The 20,080-nt window shown below is 52.8% G+C and overlaps 1 protein-coding gene across 1 annotated transcript in view; it reads right to left on the bottom strand.

The window, feature by feature from the left end:
• Positions 1-12,743, bottom strand: part of TNRC6A (trinucleotide repeat containing adaptor 6A) — a 189,648-nt gene extending 176,905 nt beyond the window's left edge. Inside the window, 1 exon segment of the mRNA XM_055136611.1 lies at positions 12,451-12,743. The gene's annotated coding sequence lies outside the window, so the exon portion shown is untranslated.
• Between the last annotated feature and the right edge of the window lie 7,337 nt (positions 12,744-20,080).

Below are 20,080 nucleotides of genomic sequence, written 5' to 3'. Positions count from 1 at the left end.
AAAATGGAGAGAAAGTCCTGCTTTTCCTTCCTCGCCTGCGCTGCTCTCACCTGCTGGACCACTTCTCCCACTGGCTCCCGGTCAACCCTCTGTGGCCCTCACTGGCTTGCCAGTAAGATGGGGTCACAGCTATAGTCATAGCTGCATGGCCCTCGCTGTGGCCGCGGGCACACCAGGAGAGGGGGTGACAGCTAGCCTGGGTCTCGGGGTCTCGGGAGTACTTCTCCATCTTCTGCAATTTTTCCTTAGAGGTAGCTCAGAGGAGCAGTCTTTTTAAACTTAAATTTTATTATTTCAGTAACTTTTTTTTTTTTTTGCTTTTTGGGTCACACCCAGCTATGCTCAGGGGTTACTCCTGGCTTTGCACTCAGGAATTACTCCTGGCGGTGCTTGGGGGACCATATGGGATGCCGGGGATCGAACTCGGGTCGGCCGCATGCAAGGCAAACGCCCTACCCACTGTGCTATGGCTCCGGCCCCAACTTTTTTTTTTTTTTTTGCGTCACACCCAGCAATGCACAAGGGTCACTCCTGGCTCATGCACTCAGGAATCACCCTTGGCGGTGCTCAGGGGACCGTATGGGATGCTGGGATTTGAACCCGAGTCGGCCACGTGCAAGGCAAATGCCCTACCCGCTGTGCTATCACTCCAGCCCCATATTTCAGTAACTTTTTCTTTCTTCCCCTTCCCCCTTAAAAATTCTTTTGGAGGGGCTGGAGCGATAGCACAGTGGGTAGGGTGTTTGCCCGGGTTCGATTCCCAGCATCCCATATGGTCCCCCCGAGCACTGCCAGGAGTGATTCCTGAGTGCAGAGCCAGGAGTAACCCCTGAGCATTGCCGGGTGTGACCCAAAAAGAAAAAAAAATTCTTTTGGAGCATTTTTAAAGACACAGATCAGGGGTTGGAGCGACGGTACAGTGGGGAGGGCGCTGGCCTTGCCCTTGCAATGCGGCTAACTTGGGTTCGATCCCCAGCATCCCATATGGCCCCCTGAGCACTGCCAGGAGTAAGTACTGAATACTGCAGGGTGTGGTCCACAAACAAAACAAACAAACACACAAACAAAAAAAGCTTTCTCCCAGCTCTGTTCTCAGGAATCACTCCTCCTGGGCTCAAGAGACCATAGGCGGTGCCGGGGATCGAACCCAGGTCAACCACATGCCAAGCAAGCACCCTTCCCTCAGCGCCCAATCCTCTCTCGTTCCACTCCGACCCTCCTTTCCCTTCCCTGTCTGTCCGTGCGTGTGCATGTTTTAATACATTCCTAACAGAATATGCTGGGTCACTGGCAGAAATCACCAAATTCTTTACAAATGTGTATTTTCAGGCTGGAGAGAGAGTACAGTGAGGCGGGCCCTTGGGATTTGCCCCCGACATTGGAAGAAGGGAGGACCACCTGCGAATTAATCACGGCGAAAAGCAGAACAAGGGGCTGGAGCAATAGCACAGCGGGGAGAGCGTTTGCCTTGCACGCGGCCGACCCGGGTTTGATTCTCAGCATCCCATAGGGTCCTCTGAGCACTGCCAGGGGTGATTCCTGAGTGCAGAGCCAGGAGTAACCCCTGTGCATCACCAGATGTGACCCAAAAAGCGGAGAAAAAAAAAAGAAAAGCAGAACAAGGGGCTGGAGGGATAGCACAGCGGGTAGGGCGTTTGCCTTGTACGCGGCCAACCCGGGTTCGATTTCCAGCATCCCACATGGTCCCCCAAGCACTGTCAGGAGTAATTCCTGAGTGCAGAGCCAGGAGTTAACCCCTGTGCATCACCAGATGTGACCCAAAGAGAAAAAAAAAAGGAAGGAAGGAAGAAAGAAAGAAAGAAAGAAAGAAAGAAAGAAAGAAAGAAAGAAAGAAAGAAAGAAAGAAAGAAAGAGAGAGAAAGAGAAAGAAAGGAAGGAAGAAAGGAAGGAAGGAAGAAAGAAAGAAAGAAAGAAAGAAAGAAAGAAAGAAAGAAAGAAAGAAAGAAAGAAAGAAAGAAAGAAAGAAAGAAAGAAAGAAAGAAAGAAAGAGAAGCGGAACAAATGGTAGCACAGGAATTTCAGTCATGAACCCCACCCATCCACCACATACGGAGGGCCAAGGTTTCTGGTTTTATTTGGGGGTCACACCCAGCGGTGCAGAGAGGAAGTTATTTAGGACCCAGGGTCGGCTCCACATCCATTATTCTCCGGCCTCCCCCCTGCAGCACAAGGGCAGAGAATCCGTCTGGCCTCCCCAGCGCAGACAGAGCCGCTCGCCCCAGGTGACATCAGCAGCCGTGGGCGCTCCTGGTGGCACCTGCGGCCAGACACCCCAAAGCAGACTGGGGCTCCAGGCAGAAAGCTGTGAGCCCGGCTGAGCTCGGGGCCAGGCTGCCGACTGCAGACCAGGACTCAGGATTCAGCTCAGTGCTCGCTGCTTCCGGGGCCCCAGGCCAAGGCCCGTGACTCAGTCTCCGCAGACACTCGCTGCCAGCCTGCAGGCCTGCCGGAGACACCGAGAGCCACACACGCAAGCCTCAGGCCGGCTCCTGTGAACCCCGCCCCGGGCCATGCCTGACCCAGACAGGCCCCCCCAGACCCAGACACCGCGCCTGCCTGCTGGTCCCCAACGTCCGGTTGGTGCTCGGAGGACGGACACAGGATCCAGGTCAGCCCATCGAGCCCCCGGTTCTGAGCTGATCACCAGATTCAGGCCCGTCTGCTATACCCGGGACCAAGGCACCCTTCCCAAAGCCAGGACGCTTCCAGGCACCCAGCAAGGGGCCCGTTCACCTGCCCGGGACAGTCCGGGAGGAAACTGATCCAGAGACTCTGAGTGGCCTGACTGGTGAGAGGCAAAGACAAAGAGGTGCTGATTTCCTCAAGTACCAAGACCCATGACGAATCCCGAATACGTCACACTAGCAAAGGAAGGGGCTGGAGCGATAGCACAGCGGGTAGGGCATTTGCCTTGCACGCAGCCGACCCAGGTTCAATTCCTCCGCCCCTCTCAGAGAGCCCGGCAAGCTACTGAGAGTATCTCGCCTGTACGGCAGAGCCTGGCAAGCTTCCTGTGGCGTATTCGATATGCCAAAAACAGTAACAAGTCTCAAGATTGAGATGTTACTGGTGCCCGCTCAAGCAAATCAATGAGCAACGGGATGACAGTGACAGTGACAGTGATAGTGACAGTAAGGGAAGCTAACAGAACTCCAAAACTAGTGAGCTAGGGACTGCCTGATAAACAATTCAGCTCTTTTTTTTTTCTTTTTGGGTCACACCCGGCGATGCATAGGGGTTACTCCTGGCTCATGCACTCAGGAATTACTCCTGGCAATGCTCAGGGGACCATATGGGATGCTGGGAATCGAAACCGGGTCAGCCGTGTGCAAGGCAAATGCCCTCCCCGCTGTGCTATCACTCCAGCCCCCTGACAAAGAATTCAGAATAATGTGTGTGTGTGTGTGTGTGTGTGTGAGAGAGTGCTCAGGGTATCATGCAGTGCCATCCCAAACCAGGGTCAGCCACGTGCCAGGCAAGTAACTTAACCTTCGTACTATCCCTTGGCCCTCCCCCTCTGCCCCCTGTGCCCCCCATAATCATTTTTTTTTACTTTTTTGGGGGGGGTCACACACAGTGATGCTCAGGGGTTACTCCTGGCCCTGCACTCAAGAATCATCCCTGGTGGTGCTCGGGGGGCCCTATGAGATTCTGGGAATCGAACCCGGGTCAGCCACGCACAAGACAAATGCCCTACCTGCTGTGCTATCGCTCCAGCCCCCGAAAAATCTTCTTAGAGAAAGCTAGCCCAAAAAGAAAAAAAATGGACTTTAAAAAAAGCAGAGGAGGGGGGCTGGAATGATAGCACAGCGGGTAGGGCATTTGCCTTGCACGCGGCCGACCTGGGTTTGATTCCCAGCATCCCATAGGGTCCCCTGAGCACCACCAGGTGTGATTCTTGAGTGCAGAGCCAGGAGTGACCCCTGTGCATCAGCCAGGTGTGACCCCCCCCAAAAAAAAGCAAAGGAAATCTTGTCAATTCTGAGAGATCATATGAAAGAAATGAGTGATGCATTTTTTTTTCTTTTTGGGTCACACCTGGTGATGCATAGGGGTTACTCCTGGCTCTGCACTCAGGAATTACTCCTGGTGGTGCTCAGGGGACCATATGGGATGCTGGGAATTGAACCCGGGTTGGCCGCATAGAAGGCAAACGCCCTCCCCGATGTGTTATTGCTCCAGCCCCTGAATGATGCATTTTTAGGGAGGGCAGGGGGCAGAAAGTTGAAATCATGGTGAAAGAAATCCAGAGTCTAGAACCATTTAGACATTCAAATTCATGAAGCCAACAGACCGTCCTAAATTTTCAACCCCAAGTTATATTTTTCAATACATGTTATGTGTGTAAAAGCAAAGACAACAGGGAATTTTAAGAAACAGCAAAGGAAAAAATTCTCAAATACATGTGCACAGAGCAAGCAATGAATTTCTCAGCAGAAAACTTGAAGGCCAGGAAAGAATGAGAATATAGACTGAATGTCACAGAAGAGAAATGATAATATTTACATAAACTCAGAAAGTTGGAAAAAAAGAAATAACGTGTTGCTTAGGGATACAGACATAAATGATAAAAATCACATAAAAACTCTCACAAAAGTCAACATAAAGGTTATCTCTAGGGAAGATGAAGAAGGATGCTAGTTACTAACGGGTATTTTTATACTTCAAGCTGTAGCACTGTAGCACTGTCGTCCCACTGCTCATCGATTTGCTCAGGCAGGCACCAGTAACGTCTCCATTGTGAGACTTGTTGTTACTGTTTTTGGCATATCGAATACACCACGGGGAGCTTGCCAGGCTCTGCCATGTAGGCAGGATACTCTCGGTAGCTTGCCAGGCTCTCCGAGAGGGGCGGAGGAATCAAACTTGGGTCGTGCAAGGCAAAGGTTCTATCTGCCGTGCTATCACTCATATATAACAATTTCTATTACAAAACAATATTATAAATAACATTTATAGTTCACAATATGATATTTCCATAAAAATGAATAAAACATCATTTGGAGTTCATGGAATAGACTAGCAACAATGTTTTGTAGCTCCTTCAGCCAAGAGATACATCAAGAGATACATTTCTCCATTCTTCTTTTACAGATAAATGTTTTCTACATAATTTTTGTATAACATAATTCAAAGGCAGTTCTCTCTAGGTCCAATTACAAAAGATTGGAAATACAAAAACTAAAGGAATATGTTAAGTGATGCTATGAAACATAATCTACAAATTAGGGAAATCTCTCAGACAAATCATTTTGTTCCTTTAATACAAAATTTCAATAGGCAAAAATAGATGAACCCTGTAAGCCACAAAATACTTAAGAGATCCATGGGCTGGAGTGATAGTACAGCCTTGTACTATTGCTACTCTCCAAGTAGTGGCCTTGCACTTGGTCTACCCAGGATTTAAAAAGGAGATCCAGGGGCCAGAGAGATAGTACAGTGGTTAGTGTGCTTGCCTTGCATGCAACAGACTTGGGTTCATTTTCTCCTACCCCATCTGCCACCATCCCCTCTCTCCATAAAGAAAAAATTTAATAGGGAAAAAAAGATACTCAGCAACTACTTGGGATGCAGGGTCTTACTTAGACACCCAAAACAAATAGCAAGGGGCTGGAGTGATAGCACAGCAGGGAGGGCGTTTGCCTTGCATGCGGCCAACCCGGGTTCGATTCCCAGCATCCCATAGGGTCCCCTGAGCACGGCCAGGGGTAATTCCTGAGTGCAGAGCCAAGGAGTGACCCCTGAGCATCGCTGGATGTGACCCAAAAAGCAAAAAAAAAAAAAACCCAAAAACAAATAGCAAAATTGTTATTGCAAATATGTGAACACTAGATTAGTGTCTGATCATATTACAAGTGTTTTTTTTAAAACTGGGATGTGGTGTTGGCAGAGAGGTTGTACTTAATTTATTTTTCCTAAATATTTTGTTTATTTGTTTAGTTAATTTTAATTGAACTGCTGTGAGATGCAGTTACAAAGTTGTTCAAGTTTGGGTTTCAGGGGCCGGAGCAATAGCACAGCGGGTAGGGCGTTTGCCTTGCACGCGGCTGACCCGGGTTCGATCCCCGGCATCCCATATGGTCCCCCAAGCACCGCCAGGAGTGATTCCTGAGTGCAAAGCCAGGAGTAACCCCTGAGCAGCGCTGGGTGTGACCCAAAAAGCAAAAAAAAAAAAAAAAAGTTTGGGTTTCAGTTATATAATGTTCCAACACCTGTCCCTTCAGCAGTGTTCATTTCCCACCACCCATGTCCCCAGTACCTGTCTTAGAGATCATGAATAAAACATCTACAGATGAAGTCCTAGCAATTGTAAAACTTGGTTCAAAATAACCTGGGTTACCTTAACATAGCTCGAACATAGATAAATGCTATTCAATACTAGACAAAATCACATTGGATGCCATTGAGCTGAATTTAAAATTTTTTTTTTTATTAATGAATCACCGTGAGGGTACAGATACAGATTTACATACTTTCGTGCTTGTGTTTCAGTCATACACTGCTCAAGTACCCATCCCTCCACCAGTGCCCGGTCTCCTCCACCGATGACTCCAGCATCCCTCTCCCACTCCCCCATCTCGTCCCTTCCACCTCACCCCGCCTCTGTGGCAGGGCATTCCCTTTTGTTCTCTCTCTCCCTTTGGGTGTTATGGTTTGCAATAGAGGTACTGGGTGCACTGAGCTGAATTTGATTGAAACCGATGACACACCAGACGCGCCATTAAAGGAATGTTTGAAATATTGTATAATAAAAAGTGAAATAAGATTTTTAGGGGGCTGGAGCGATAGCACAGCGGGTAGGGCATTTGCCTTGCACGCGGCCGACCCGGGTTCGATTCCCAGCATCCTCAGGGACCCCCTGAGCACCGCCAGAAGTAATTCCTGAGTGCAGAGCCAGGAGTAACCCCTGTGCATTGCCAGGTGTGACCCAAAAAGCAAAAAAAAAAAAAAAAAAAAATTTAAAAAACAGGGCCAAAGAAAGGAGGCACTTTTGCTAAGTCCAAGTCTGCTTTAAGGGCAGGAGAGACCGTACAGCGAGTAAGACACTTGCCTTGCATACAGCTAACGAGGGTTTGATCCTGGCCCACCCACAGTGATCTCTGAGCACGGAGCCAGGACGACGAAGCCCCGAGCACAGCCAGGTGTGGTCCCCAAACAGACAAATAGTCTGTTTTGGGCTCAGGGACCGAAGGTGGTGCCAGGATTTGAACCACTGACATGGCCCCAGACACACTAGGGCGACCTTCGCCTCCGTGCCCTGCCTCGCCTGCTTCCGCTGTCCTTCTCCACAGGATCGAGAGCAGCCTTTATCAACCTTTCCCCAGCTGGTCCCTTCTAACCCTGTTTCCCCTGAGGCCCTGCCTTCTACCGGTTAGACCCCTTAGCCTTGGGCTGTGGACCCCCATTTACACAATTTTTACCTTGCCTCCTGGAATATGTATATATATATATATATATATATATATATATATATATTTTTTGGTTCTGCAGTCTGTCAGGAGGGAGGGAGAGAAGGAGAGAGGAGAAGAGGGAGCAGAAGGAGGGGAGAGGGAGGGAGAGGAAAAGACGGAACTGGAGACAGAGGGAGAGAGAGACAGAGCGAGAGAGCAAGAGCGAGAGCGAAAAAGAGAGCGAGAGAGAGCGAGCGAGAGAGAGAGAGCGAGTGAGCAAGAGAGCGAGTGAGCGAGTGAGCGAGAGAGAGAGAGCGAGAGGAACCCCAGAATCTTTTCCAAGGGGTTAAATGGCCTATGGATGAAAAATGCTGATCCCAAGTTTGTGGGTTTTTTTGGGGGGGGGGGGTCACACGTGGCGATGCACAGGGGTTACTCCTGGCTCTGCACTCAGGAATTACTCCTGGCGGTGCTCGAGGGACCCTGTGGGATGCTGGGAATCGAACTCGGGTCTGCCGAGTGAAAGGCAAATGTCCTACCCGCTGTGCTATTGCTCCAGCCCCCATTTTGTGCGGTTTTGTCCGTTTATTTGGGGCTATACCCGGAGGTGCTCAGGGACTATTTTGGCTCTGTGCTCAGGAGCGACCCTTGGCAGTGTATGCCAGATGATGCCAGGGATCAAATCAGGGCGGCACACACACAAGACAAGCACATCAACCCCTGTGCTATCTCTCCCGCCCCCCTGGCTGCTGTTTTTAAATCAGATCTAAAATAATAACAATTTCCCTCACTCTGGTCCTCAGTTAAATACTGTTTGGCCTCTTCCAATTTATTTACCTTCATTTTTTTTCTTTTTGGGTCACACCCGGTGATGCACAGGGGTCACTCCTGGCTCTGCACTCAGGAACCACTCCCGGCGGTGCTCGGGGGACCCTATGGGATGCTGGGAATCGAACCCAGGTTGGCCGCGTGCAAGGCAAACACCCTATCCGCTGTACTATCGCTCCAGCCCAATTTTACCTTCATTTTTGTTTTTTTGTCTTGGGGCCACATCCAGCAGTGCTTGGGGCTGACTCCTGGCTCAGTGCTCAGGGACCTCTCCTGGCAGGACTGAAGAGACCCAGTCAACATCTGATGAACGAACGCAAGGTACAGAGATGCAGGCCCCGGTATATTGTCTAGCCACGGAGCAGACAGATGAGTGAGACCGTCTACGGCGCCCCCCCGCCCCCCCGGCAAGCCAGTTTCCTAGCCGCCTCAGTGAACCCCCCGAAAGACCAGGCCAGACCTGGAGAGATGACTCAATGCTGAGCACGGGTTGCTGAGCACGGGCGGCAGGAGACCAGGGTTCCATCCCCAGCACTCGGCGGGCCCTGGAGAACCACCAGGAGTGACCCCAGAGCACCACTGGGCGTGAACCCCTCTCCCCGGAACAAAACAATACAGGACAGGCCGGGCGAACCCAGATGGCATCGTTCACTCGGCAAAATGAGCCGCTAATAGTAGTCCGAACCCTCTTGGAATGGGAGCGGAACGGCTCTTGAAGAAGCCTTTCCGGTCTCCGGCCGCCTTCACATACTGTGATGGTTGTTCATTGATCGGGGGTGAAACCCGAACCACCAACACTGCTGAGGCCCGCAGCGCCGCCGCACATAATCAGAGCGTCCCGTGGGGGTGGGCTCAGCCCACAGTGCCCAAGCCCCCCTCCCGCCTCGCTGCTCTCCAGCTAGGCTCGCAGTCTCCTCCGAAGGAAATAACCCAGCTCAGGGGGGACAGGACTAGGTCCCCATCTTAAGGGACGGGGCTTGGTTCCCCCACACTATGGGCTTGCTCTTGCCACCCCCGGGGGTGCCAGCAGCAATTCTTGCCCCCCCGAAGCCCCTTGGCACATGCCGTTCCCTGTGTGTGTGTGTGTGTGTGTGTGTGTGTGTGTGTGTGTGTGTAACACTCCTCCTGCCACTGCAACCCGGCTCCTCAATCCGGTCAGGACTTACACTCGACCCCAGCCCATTTTCACCTCATTCCCTCCCTACTCAGGTGAGTGTGTTTACAAGACCAGTGCTCTAGCCCCTGCGTTATAGGGCCTCACAGTCTCTGTTTAAATACCCTCATGCAACCCTCATGCAAGTGTCTTTCGTGGCCAATACGTGATCGGGAGTCACGTATGGGTTCGTGCGAATGCTAGTTTTAAGAGCCACCGTGCCGGACAGATAGTGCAGCGGGGAAGGCGCTCGCCTTGGACACAGCCACCTGGGTTTGAGGCCCGGCACCACATAGGGTCCCACCCCACCCCTCAGCCCCACCAGACGCAGGTGTCAGCCCGAAGCATAGTCAGGTATGGCTCAAAAAATAAAAATAAGGGGCCGGAGCGATCGCACAGCCGGGAGGACGTTTGCCTTGCATGCGGCTGACCCGGGTTCGATCCCCGGCATCCCATATGGTCCCCCCATGCACCGCCAGGAGTCATTCCTGAGTGCAGAGCCAGGAGTAATCCCTGAGCATTGCTGGATGTGACCCAAAAAGCAAAAGAAAATAAAAAATAAAAAAATAAAATAAGATAAAAATAAAAATAAATAATAAAATAAAAACCAATAAGGAGCTGTGTTTTCCCAGAGAACAAGATGTCTCTATTTTGACCCCAAGTTGAGTGGCGAACCCGGCCCACCCACTGCACACTCGGGGTGAGACAGGGAGGCAGAGAGACTTCTGGGGGCCACAGACAGACGAGGACCCGAGCTCTGTCCCAAGCTGGCTGTTGACCCAGTGAACTGATTTTTTTTTTTTTTTGCTTTTTTGGGTCACACTCAGCGATGCACAGGAGTTAACTCCTGGCTCTGCACTCAGGAATTACTCCTGGTGGTGCTTGGGGGACCCTATGGGATGCTGGGAATCGAACCTGGGTTGGCCGCGTGCAAGGCAAACGCCCTCCCCGCTGTGCTATCTATCGCTCCAGTCCCAGTGAACTGCTTCCTAACTCGGTTTCTCCAGCTCTAAGAAGGAGACAAGGGGCTGGAGCAATAGCACAGCGGGGGAGGGCATTTGCCTTGCATGCGGCCGACCCGGGTTCGATTCCCAGAATCCCATATGGTCCCCCGAGCACCGTCAGGAGTAGTTCCTGAGTGCAGAGCCAGGAGTAACCTCTGTGCATCGCTGGGTGTGACCCAAAAAGAAAAAAAAAAAGACAAAACTAGCACCCAGCCATCAAGCCGGTGGGCCGTGCTCAGGGCTTACTCCTGGCTCTGTGCTCAGGGACCACGTGTGGTGGTGAGAAGCAAACCTGGACTGGCGACATGCAAGGCGAGCGCTGTCCCCTGTCCTATCTTGCAGGCCACGTGTGCTACTTCCTGCGGACGGCGCCATCAACCTCACGGGGCCTGGTGACATGGGTTTTCTGACCGCTGCTGTCTCCTTCCCCGGGGCTCGTGGCCGCTGCTGTGTGTGACCAGCTCCTCTAACGCTGAGCCAGCTCGAGGTGTCCGCGACACCCTCAATGTCGAGCTCTGAGCAGGGGCTTCGGGCTGTTTGTTCATTAGTTTGGTTTGGTTTGTTTCAGGGGAGAGGAATCACACTCAGCAGTGCTCCCAGCTACTCTCAGCTCAGTGCTCAGGGGCTGTGCCTGTGGGTCCCAGAGACTCTGTGATGTCGGAAGTTGAACCCAGCCCTCCTGGGCACAAAGCATGCGCTCAGCCCGTCAAGCTCATTCTCTGAGCCTGGAACCATGTGAAGACCCGATGCCTCCCGAGGAGCCAGACGCCCGAGGTCCGAGCACTGGGTCCAGAGCACTGGGTCCAGCTGCTGTGACCCGCCTTCCTTCAGCTGAGCCACCGGCCAAAGGAACAGTGCTGGTGGCCCTCGGAAATGCACCCAGCATGTTTACCACACACGCACACACATGCAAACACGCACACATGCACACATATGCACCCAGCATGTTTACCACACACACACACATGCAAACACACATGCAAATACACACACATGCACACATATGCACACACGCGCACACACACGCACACAGAGGAACTGACCAGGCGCAGCTTCTTAGTGAGCCCTGGAGACGTTTGTTCCCCCAGACGCCGGGCAGCAGCCCAGAGCCCGAGGCTGAGCCACAGGCCTTTGGAAGGGACGTGCCCAGGCCACGACCCAAAACCTCAGAAGATGGTTCTTGGGCTCGGGCAGAAAGGATCCAATCTAGACCACCAAAAGCGAAGCAAAAGTGTTCGAAAGGCAAAGGGAGAGGAAATGAGAGAGAGAGAGAGAGAGAGAGAGACGGAGGGAGGAGAGGAGGAGAGAGGTGAGACAGAGAAGGAGAGAGGGGGAGAGGGAGGATGGGAGAGGAAAAGGGAGAGGGAGGGATGGTAAGAGGGAGGAAGGGAGAGAGAGAGAGAGGGAAAGAGAGGGAGACAGGCAGCGGGAGAGAGAGAAGGGGGAGAGGAGAGGAGACAGAGAAGGAGAGAGAGGGGGAGAGGGAGAAGGAGGGACGGTAAGAGGGAGGAAGGGAGAGAGAGGGAGAGAGAAGGAGAGAGGGGGAGAGAGAGAGGGAGACAGGCAGGGGTGGAGAGAGAGAGAGGAGAGAGAGGGAGAGAGAGGGAGACAGGCAGGGCTGAATAGAGGAGAGAGAGAAGGAGAGAGAGAGGGAGAAAGAAGGGGAGAGAGGGAAGAGAAGAGAGGGAGAGGGAGAGAGAGGGAGAGAGGGAGAGAGGAGAGAGAGAGGGAGAGAGGTAGAGAGAGGGAGAGAGAGAGGGAGAGAGGGAGAGAGGGAGAGAGGGAGGAGAGAGAGGGAGATGGAGAGAGAGGGAGATGGAGAGAGAGGGAGAGAGAGAGAGGGAGAGAGGGAGAGGGAGAGAGAGAGGGAGAGAGAGAGGGAGAGGGAGAGAGAGAGGGAGAGAGCGGCACAGGAGCGTGCAGAGGGGAGAGCCGGGAGGACGCAGGGCTGGGGGCCGGCGGGGGCATCCGACCTGGCTCCTGGCCCGGGGGTCGCGGGCGCGGTCGCGGGCGCCCGACCCGCAGGGTTGGCGCCGGGCGCCGAGTAACTTACCGAGCCGGGAGCCGGCGGCGGCCGCAGAATGATGGGGCGAAGGTGCTGGCGGGCCGGGGGATCCCCCCGCCGAGGGGCCCGGTGCTCCAAGGCCCCCGGTGGTCGCAGGTGCTGCAGGCCCGCGGGGAGGTTTCCCTAGAGTCAGGCCCCGCCCAGAGGCGGGCGAGCGCGGGACGCGGCCCCCGAGCCGGGCACCTGGTGCGCTTGGGCTTAAATCGTGTTCGAGCCCCCGGAGCCCGGGGAGTCACATGCCGCCTTCAGCATCCCCGGAGCCGTCACATGGTCCAGGTCCCCCATCATGTGATGTGACCGACCCGCTCCAGCCCCGAGACTGACAGCTCCGGTGCGCGTGGAGGGGCCGCCCCCCACTCCCGCGCAGCCCCGCACCCCAGCGCGGGCGCGCGCCGGCCGGGCTCGGGCTCGGGTCCGAGCGCCCCCCTCCTTTGCATCCCGGCCTTTGTGACGACTGCTGGGGGTCGCGGCTCCCGCCACGTGCCGGGCGCTGCCGCCTCCCTCACTACCACCCCCCCCCCGCCCACACCGGGTCCCGCCGCCCCCTTCCCACCGCGCCCCGGGGACCGGGCGACTCTCCCGCAGAACCTTCTGGCAGGTGGGGCGGGATCGGATCTCGGCTTAGGTGCTTCCATCCCCCCCTCCTCCCCGCCCGCCCTCCATTACCGCTAGCCTGTCTACACGTCTCTCTGCAATCCGGACACGGCTTAATAATAGCGTTGGACACACACACACACACACACACACACACACACACACACACACACACACACACACCCCTACGGGCTTGAATGCTCCCATAATAGCGTTGGCATCACACACATACACACATACCAACAGGCTTGTATGCTCCCATAATAGCATTGGACACGGCACGCACGACTGCACGCACACACACACACACACACACACACCTACAGGCTTGTACGCTCCCATAGAAGCATTGGCATCACACACACGCACACACATGCACATGCACACATGCACACACGCACACACACATGCACATACACACCCCAACAGGCTTGTTTGTACGCGCCTATGCCAATGCCTCCCTTTCTCCTCCATTCATTCACACAACTCCCCGCACCCCCGGGGGCTCTGGGAGTAGGGCTTGGGGCTGGGGGTTCCCTGCAGTGCGCGGGGCTTATTCGCGACTCTGCACTCAGGGACCACTCCGGGCTCACTCCCGCCCACTGCACTGTCTCCTGCCCTCACCCGCACCCCACCCGCACACGCAGTCTTTCATGACGTGCGCTGGGGAGAGCGTCTCCGTAGCCGGGTGCCGGGCATCGAGGCAGGGGAGAGGGGCACAGGGACAGAAGGAGAAGGTGAGGAGGAGCGGGTCCTTGGGGGGGGGTGCCTCCTCAGCAAAAGGCGAGCAGACACAGCGGAAGCTGATCCCAGAGCCCCACAGACACATGCACACAGCCCGGAGACAAACCCGCCCTCCACACCCCTACTCCGCCGCCACCCCAGCACCGCGCCATTCCCTGAGCACCAAGAAGATTCAAGAGGCCAGAGAAACAGTTCAGGTCACCAGGACCCAGCGTAGAGCCCCGAGGAGCCCCTGAGCATCACCGGGGACAGTGCAAACCATTCCGTCTCCCCAAAAGCAAATTGGGAAAGTCTATCGCTGACTCTTCCAAATAATCATGGAGAAGTTCTAGATGACATATGACATTGCTTATTTGGTTTGTTTGAACGGGCATTCTTTATGAAAGCACGTGAGGGTTCCCAGGAAAGAAACGAGGCGGGAAGGCAGAGACCGCGAAGGGCAGGACCCCAAGGGTGACGAGGGGAAGCAGGTGTTGGAGATAAGAGTTTATTCTGCACCAGGAGTAGGGCTAGAGCCATAGTACAGTGAGTTGGGTGTTTGCCTTGCACACAGTCGACCTGGGTTCAATTCTATATGTCCCCTGAGCCTTGCCAGGAGTAATTCCTGAGTGCAGAGCCAGGAGTATCCCCTGAGGATCACTGGGTGTGGCCCAAAGAGCCATACATGTATTTACACAAGCATATGCACATATAGACATATGTGAGTATATGTGTGCATGTATACACACACAGACACACACAGACACAGGGAACTAGAACTAAAATTTTCAGGTCTGCTTACAGTCCTAAAGAGCTGTTTCCTCCATGAAAAGGTGGAACCACAACAAAAGAAGTGTACCCTTACATCCAAGGAAACATGAAGTGTGTTTGTATGTTTGTATGCTATTCCCTAAATTCTGGGCTGAAGAAAAATATTACTGTCAGGCTGGAGAAAGAGTTCAGGAGGCTGAGCATATTTTTTTTTTTGGTGGGGGTCACACCAGGCGATACACAGGGGTTACTCTTGACTTTGCACTCAGGAATTACTCCTGGCGGTGCTCAGAGGACCATATGGGATGCTGGGAATTGAACCCGGATTGGCCGTATGCAAGGCAAACACCCTACCCACTGTGCTATCGCTCCAGCCCCTGAGCATATTAAATATATATATATGTATATATATATATTTATCAATTTGACTTTTTGGGTCCCACCTGGCATCCCCGCATGGCAGAGCCTGGCAAGCTCCCCATGGCGTATTTGATATGCCAAAAACAGTAACAACAAGTCTCACAATGGAGACATTACTGGTGCCCCGCTCGAGGAAATCGATGAGCAATGGGATGAAGTGATTTACCCAGCATCCCATATGGTGTCCTTAACATCACCAGGAGTTGTTTCTGAGTGCAGAGCCAGAAGAAAGCCTTGAGCATCGCCAGGTGTGATCCCCTTCCCCCCCAAAAAAAAAAAAAAAAAACAATCCTGAGGAAACAGTCCCTGGACACTGGCTGGGTGCAGTGACCAAAAAAAGCAAAACAAAACCAAAAAGTTAAAGAGGGGCCGAAGAGAGAACAGAGCAGGTAAGAAAGAATATATGCATGCAGCTGACCTGGGCTTGATCCCCTGAGCACCTCCAGGTGTGACCCACACCATTTGCTTCCAACAAAATGTTAAAAGGAGGGGCTGGAGTGATAGCACAGCGGGCAAGGCGTTTGCCTTGCACGCGGCTGACCCGGGTTCGATTCCCAGCATCCCATAGGGTCTCCTGAGCACCGCCAGGGGTAATTCTTGAGTGCAGAGCCAGGAGTAACCCCTGTGCATCACTGGGTGTGACCCAAAAAGCGGAAAAAAAAATAAAGTTGAAAGCAGGTAAAAAATAATGGACAATAGTCTTTGTTCCTTGAGTGGAAGAGAATTTTGGTTGGGTTTGGTTTGGGGGCCTCCACCCCATTGTGCTCAGGGCTTATTCCAGGCTCTGCACCCAAGGATCATCCCTAACAAGACTTGGGGAACCACATGGGGTGTGGGGAGTGAACACAGGTTGGCTGCATGCAAGGCAAGCGCCTTTCTTGCTGTATTTATCTCTCTGGCTCCCGACATGAAGGTGGCATTCCTTGAAGTGGGAAAATTAGAGGCAGGAGCAGAATCAGAAGTCAGTGTGAGGGGCTGGAGTGATAGCACAGCGGGGAGGGCATTTGCCTTGCACGTGGCCGACCCGGGTTTGATACCCAGCATCCATATGGTCCCCTGAGCACTGCCAGGGGTGATTCCTGAGTGCAGAGCCAGGAGTAACCCCTGTGCATCACTGGGTGTGACCCAAAAAGAAAAAAAAAAAAACAAAAACAAAACAGAACAAGCGAGCCAGTCTGATTAGGCTGCATGAGCAAAACTGGGATCACAGAAACAATGGGTGTGGAGCTTAAAGCAAAACGCATTAATTGCTAGTTGTACCAATTATCCTATCTTAGCAACCACGTTGGCAAACATTGCATATGTTTAACAGAAAATGTTTTCCTAGAACCATGTGCCTGAAACTAGCCTCTAGAAGCTTTTAGTAAGAATAAAATAAAAATAAAAATAAAAATTCAATATCCCTGGGAAAATAAATAAATAAATAAAAGCTCTTTGTGAACTGAGTTCAAAAGTCAGCCCATTTTTGGGGATCGCCAGGTCAAGGTCACATGCATAAATAAACTCGAAGGCCGTCTGTCTTATCTCTCAAGTGCCAATCTGCTTCTCGGTCAGATTTCTGTAACAATCTCCCCAAAGAGATTTCAGATCCACACAATTCACACCCCAACCCCAACTTCCTTCCCCACCCCTGCATAAGTATACAAAGTAATTCTAAACTCCATATTGAAATAAAGGCTGCAGAACGGGCCCCCCAGAAGGAGGGAGTCCTGGAGAGAGTTTGCGGTGAGGTACTTGCCTTGCAGGAGGCTTGACCCTGGTTCAAACCCAAACTTGCAAAGTTGGAGCACCCACAGCTCCAGATTTCAAAACGTTCTTATCAACAGAATCGAATCAACAGCTCAGGGAGGGGCCTGGGGAGAGAGTTCAAAGCCTACGCGAGTGCCTTGTATGCTGGAGACCCTAGTACTCTATGGTACCCTGAGCATTACTGCAAGTGACCCTCAGCACTGCTGGGCGTGGCTCAAAAAAGAAAGAAAACAACCGGGGGCTGGAGAGATAGCACAGCGGGTAGGGCGTTTGCCTTGCACGCGGCCGACCCGGGTTCAAATCCCAGCATCCCATATGGTCCCCTGAGCACGGCCAGGGGTAATTCCTGAGTGCAGAGCCAGGAGTAACCCCTGTGCATCGCCAGGTGTGACCAAAAAAAGCAAAAAAAAAAAGAAAACAACCACCAGCGGGGTGCACCAAGACCCCTGCAAACAGAAGAGTGGTGACAAGCGTAGGGGAGAGTGTGGAGAAGCTGGGAAGCTTGGACATCCTTGCCAAGAATATATTCAGCTGCCTTGGCAAGCAATCTGACGTAGGAGCCATCCGTTCCGCTCAGACTCAGAACCCAGGAGACAGTGCAGCGTGCAGGGCGCTTGCCTTGCACGTAACCGACCCCTGGGTTCTATCCCCAGCACCCCAGGTGGTGGTCCCCTGAGCACCACCGGGAATGATCCCTGAGTGAGCACAGAGAGAGGCATAAGCCCAGAGTACAGCCGGGTGCACTCAAACAAGCAAAAACAAAACCACGCAGAACTGAAAACATTCACCCACAAACCCCCCCGTACACGAATGTTCAGAGTAGCATTAGCTGGTAGTCAAATTGGGAAACCAGGGAATGCCCGAAGGAGGGTGGCACAGTCCTGCAACAAAGTCTAGTCAGCCAGAAGAGAAGGCAGCCGGGATCCAGGCTGGCGGTGCCGGGGAGTTTTATGCCAAGAAAGAGGAGCCAGAAGCAAAGGCCACACGTTTCCCGATTCCGGTTATATGAGATGTTTCAGAACAGGCACATCCAGAGACAGAACGTAGAGTTGTGCTTGTGTGCACAGAGGTCAGGAGGAAAAGGAAAGAGTGACTGCTAAGGATTACGGGCTTCAGGGGGCTGGAGCAATAGTACAGCGGGTAGGGCGTTTGCCTTGCACACAGCCGACCCGGGTTCAATTCCCAGTATCCCATATGGTCCTCTGAGCACTGCCAGGGGTGATTCCTGAGTGCAGAACCAGGAGTAACTCCTGTGCATTGCCAGCTGTGACCCATAAAGCAAAAAAAAAAAAAAAAAAGGATTACAGGATTCATCCTGGGATGATGGTGATGTCTCAGTGGGGATGCCCACACAGTTTTGTGAATACATTTCAAACCACGGAACTGTAGACTCTTGAAGGGTAAATGTTCACATGTTAAGGTATGTGAAATGTCTCTCTCTCTTTCTCTCTCTCTCTCTCTCTCTCTCTCTCTCTCTCTTTTTTTTCTCTTTGAGTCACACCCAGCGATGCACAGGGGTTACTCCTGGCTCTGCACTCAGGAATTACTCCTGGCGGTGCTCGGGGGACCCTACGAGATGCTGGGAATCGAACCCGAGTTGGCCGCATGCAAGGCAAATGCCCTACCCGCTGTGCTATCACTCCAGCCCCTGTGAAATGTCTCTTGATCAAGTTGCTAGTGAAACGGGTCACTGGACTGGTGGCATGGCTCAGTGGCAGAGTACTAATATTCCATGGGCAAGGTTTTGGGTTCAATGTACAGCACTCAGGAAAGGGTGGAGGAGTGAACAAAAAAAAGCAAGCCAGACGGGGTATGGTGCCATCATCAGGTCAACCTGTACCTGAGGTGCGAGTGCATCAGCAGCCTGATGGTTCCTTCAGGCTTCCTGATACCCCAAAATTGCCGCTGTGCCTTTGGCCGGACCCCAGCAACTTGGGACCAAGTTCACCAAGAAATTAAATGGCCAAAAGTTAGGTATGTGGGAGGCACACCCACAAACCACCTCTGGCTCAGCTATATAAGCTCAACACAGGCAGGGGAAGGGTTGGAATGGGGGTTGGGGGCAGCAACACTGGGGATTTGGGTGGTGGAAAATGCACTGATGAAGGGATGGGTGTTTGATGATTGTATGAAAAAAAAATTATAAAACCAATAATAACAAGAAGCCAGAGCCCTGAGGAAAGCAGTATCATATATTTGATAAGGAGCTTCGAAATGAGAGGGGAGCTGAAGGGACTAGCGCCAGCTCAGGCTTTGCACATGCAGGAAGCCAAGTTCAATCCCAGGCACTGTGCAGCCCCCACCATGGCCGGGTGTGACCCCAAAGCATGGAACTGAAAATTGCCCCTGGGTACCACCAGGTTGGGCCCAGAAACGAAAACCAGCAAAACTGGGTGAATTTGAGAGGAGCTTTGCTCTCTGTTGCTGGAGAGGCTTTGGAGTCTTCATCACCCAGACCCAGGGTGGCCTCATCTGTGGAAACCTGCGGCCCGCAGCCCTGCTTGGACCAGTCAGCAGAGAGAAGAACATCATTTCAGGCACAAAGCAAGTAACAGTCTGGCTTCAAACATGTAACTGGCTAATAGTCTCCCAAGCACCACCAGCAATGACCCTTGAGCACAGAACTAGGAGCAAGCCTGGAGTACTGCTCACTGTGGCCCCCAATCTCCTTCCAATCCTCCTCCCCGCAAAACATGTTATGGGCTGGGCATAACATGCTATGTTATGAAGAGAATGAGAGGACACTCAGAGCTGGACAGTTGAAGGAGAGACAGAAGTGGTAGAGGGGACAGTGCTCCCCCAAAGAGGGTCATCTACCATGTTTTCTTCTTTTCTTTTTCTTTTTGGGACACACCTGGCGATGCACAGGGGTTACTCCTGGCTCTGCACTCAGGAGTTACTCCTGGCGGTGCTCAGGGGCCCATATGGGATGCTGGGACTCGAACCCGGGTCGGCCGCGTGCAAGGCAAACGCCCTCCCCACTGTGCTATCGCTCCAGCCCCCCACGTTTTCTTCTTGAAAGGAGAATGAGTACAACAAATGTGGCAGGAGTCTTGGAGGTTGGGGTTTTTGATATGTTGTGAAAGCTTATTTATTGATTGCCTTTTGGGTCACACCCCACGGTGCTCTGGGATCACTCCTGGTGGGGCTCTGGGGATCACACGGGGGGGGGGGTGCCAGGGATCTGGCTCAGCCAACGTGCAAGACGAGCGCCCTGCCTGCTCTACTACTGCTCTGGCCCTATCACGAACGTCTAGATGGATGGCATCGCAGGGCTTTTCCCTGGTTTCTTATGGAAAAGATGAGCTTCTTTGGAGAATTAGGTCATCAGCCTCAGTTCAGATATAAAGTTTTTGCACTT

The sequence above is a fragment of the Sorex araneus genome, chromosome 4 (genome assembly GCF_027595985.1).
Source record: "Sorex araneus isolate mSorAra2 chromosome 4, mSorAra2.pri, whole genome shotgun sequence".
NCBI classification, from domain to species: domain Eukaryota; kingdom Metazoa; phylum Chordata; class Mammalia; order Eulipotyphla; family Soricidae; genus Sorex; species Sorex araneus.
This window is presented reverse-complemented; position numbering and strand designations above follow the sequence as displayed.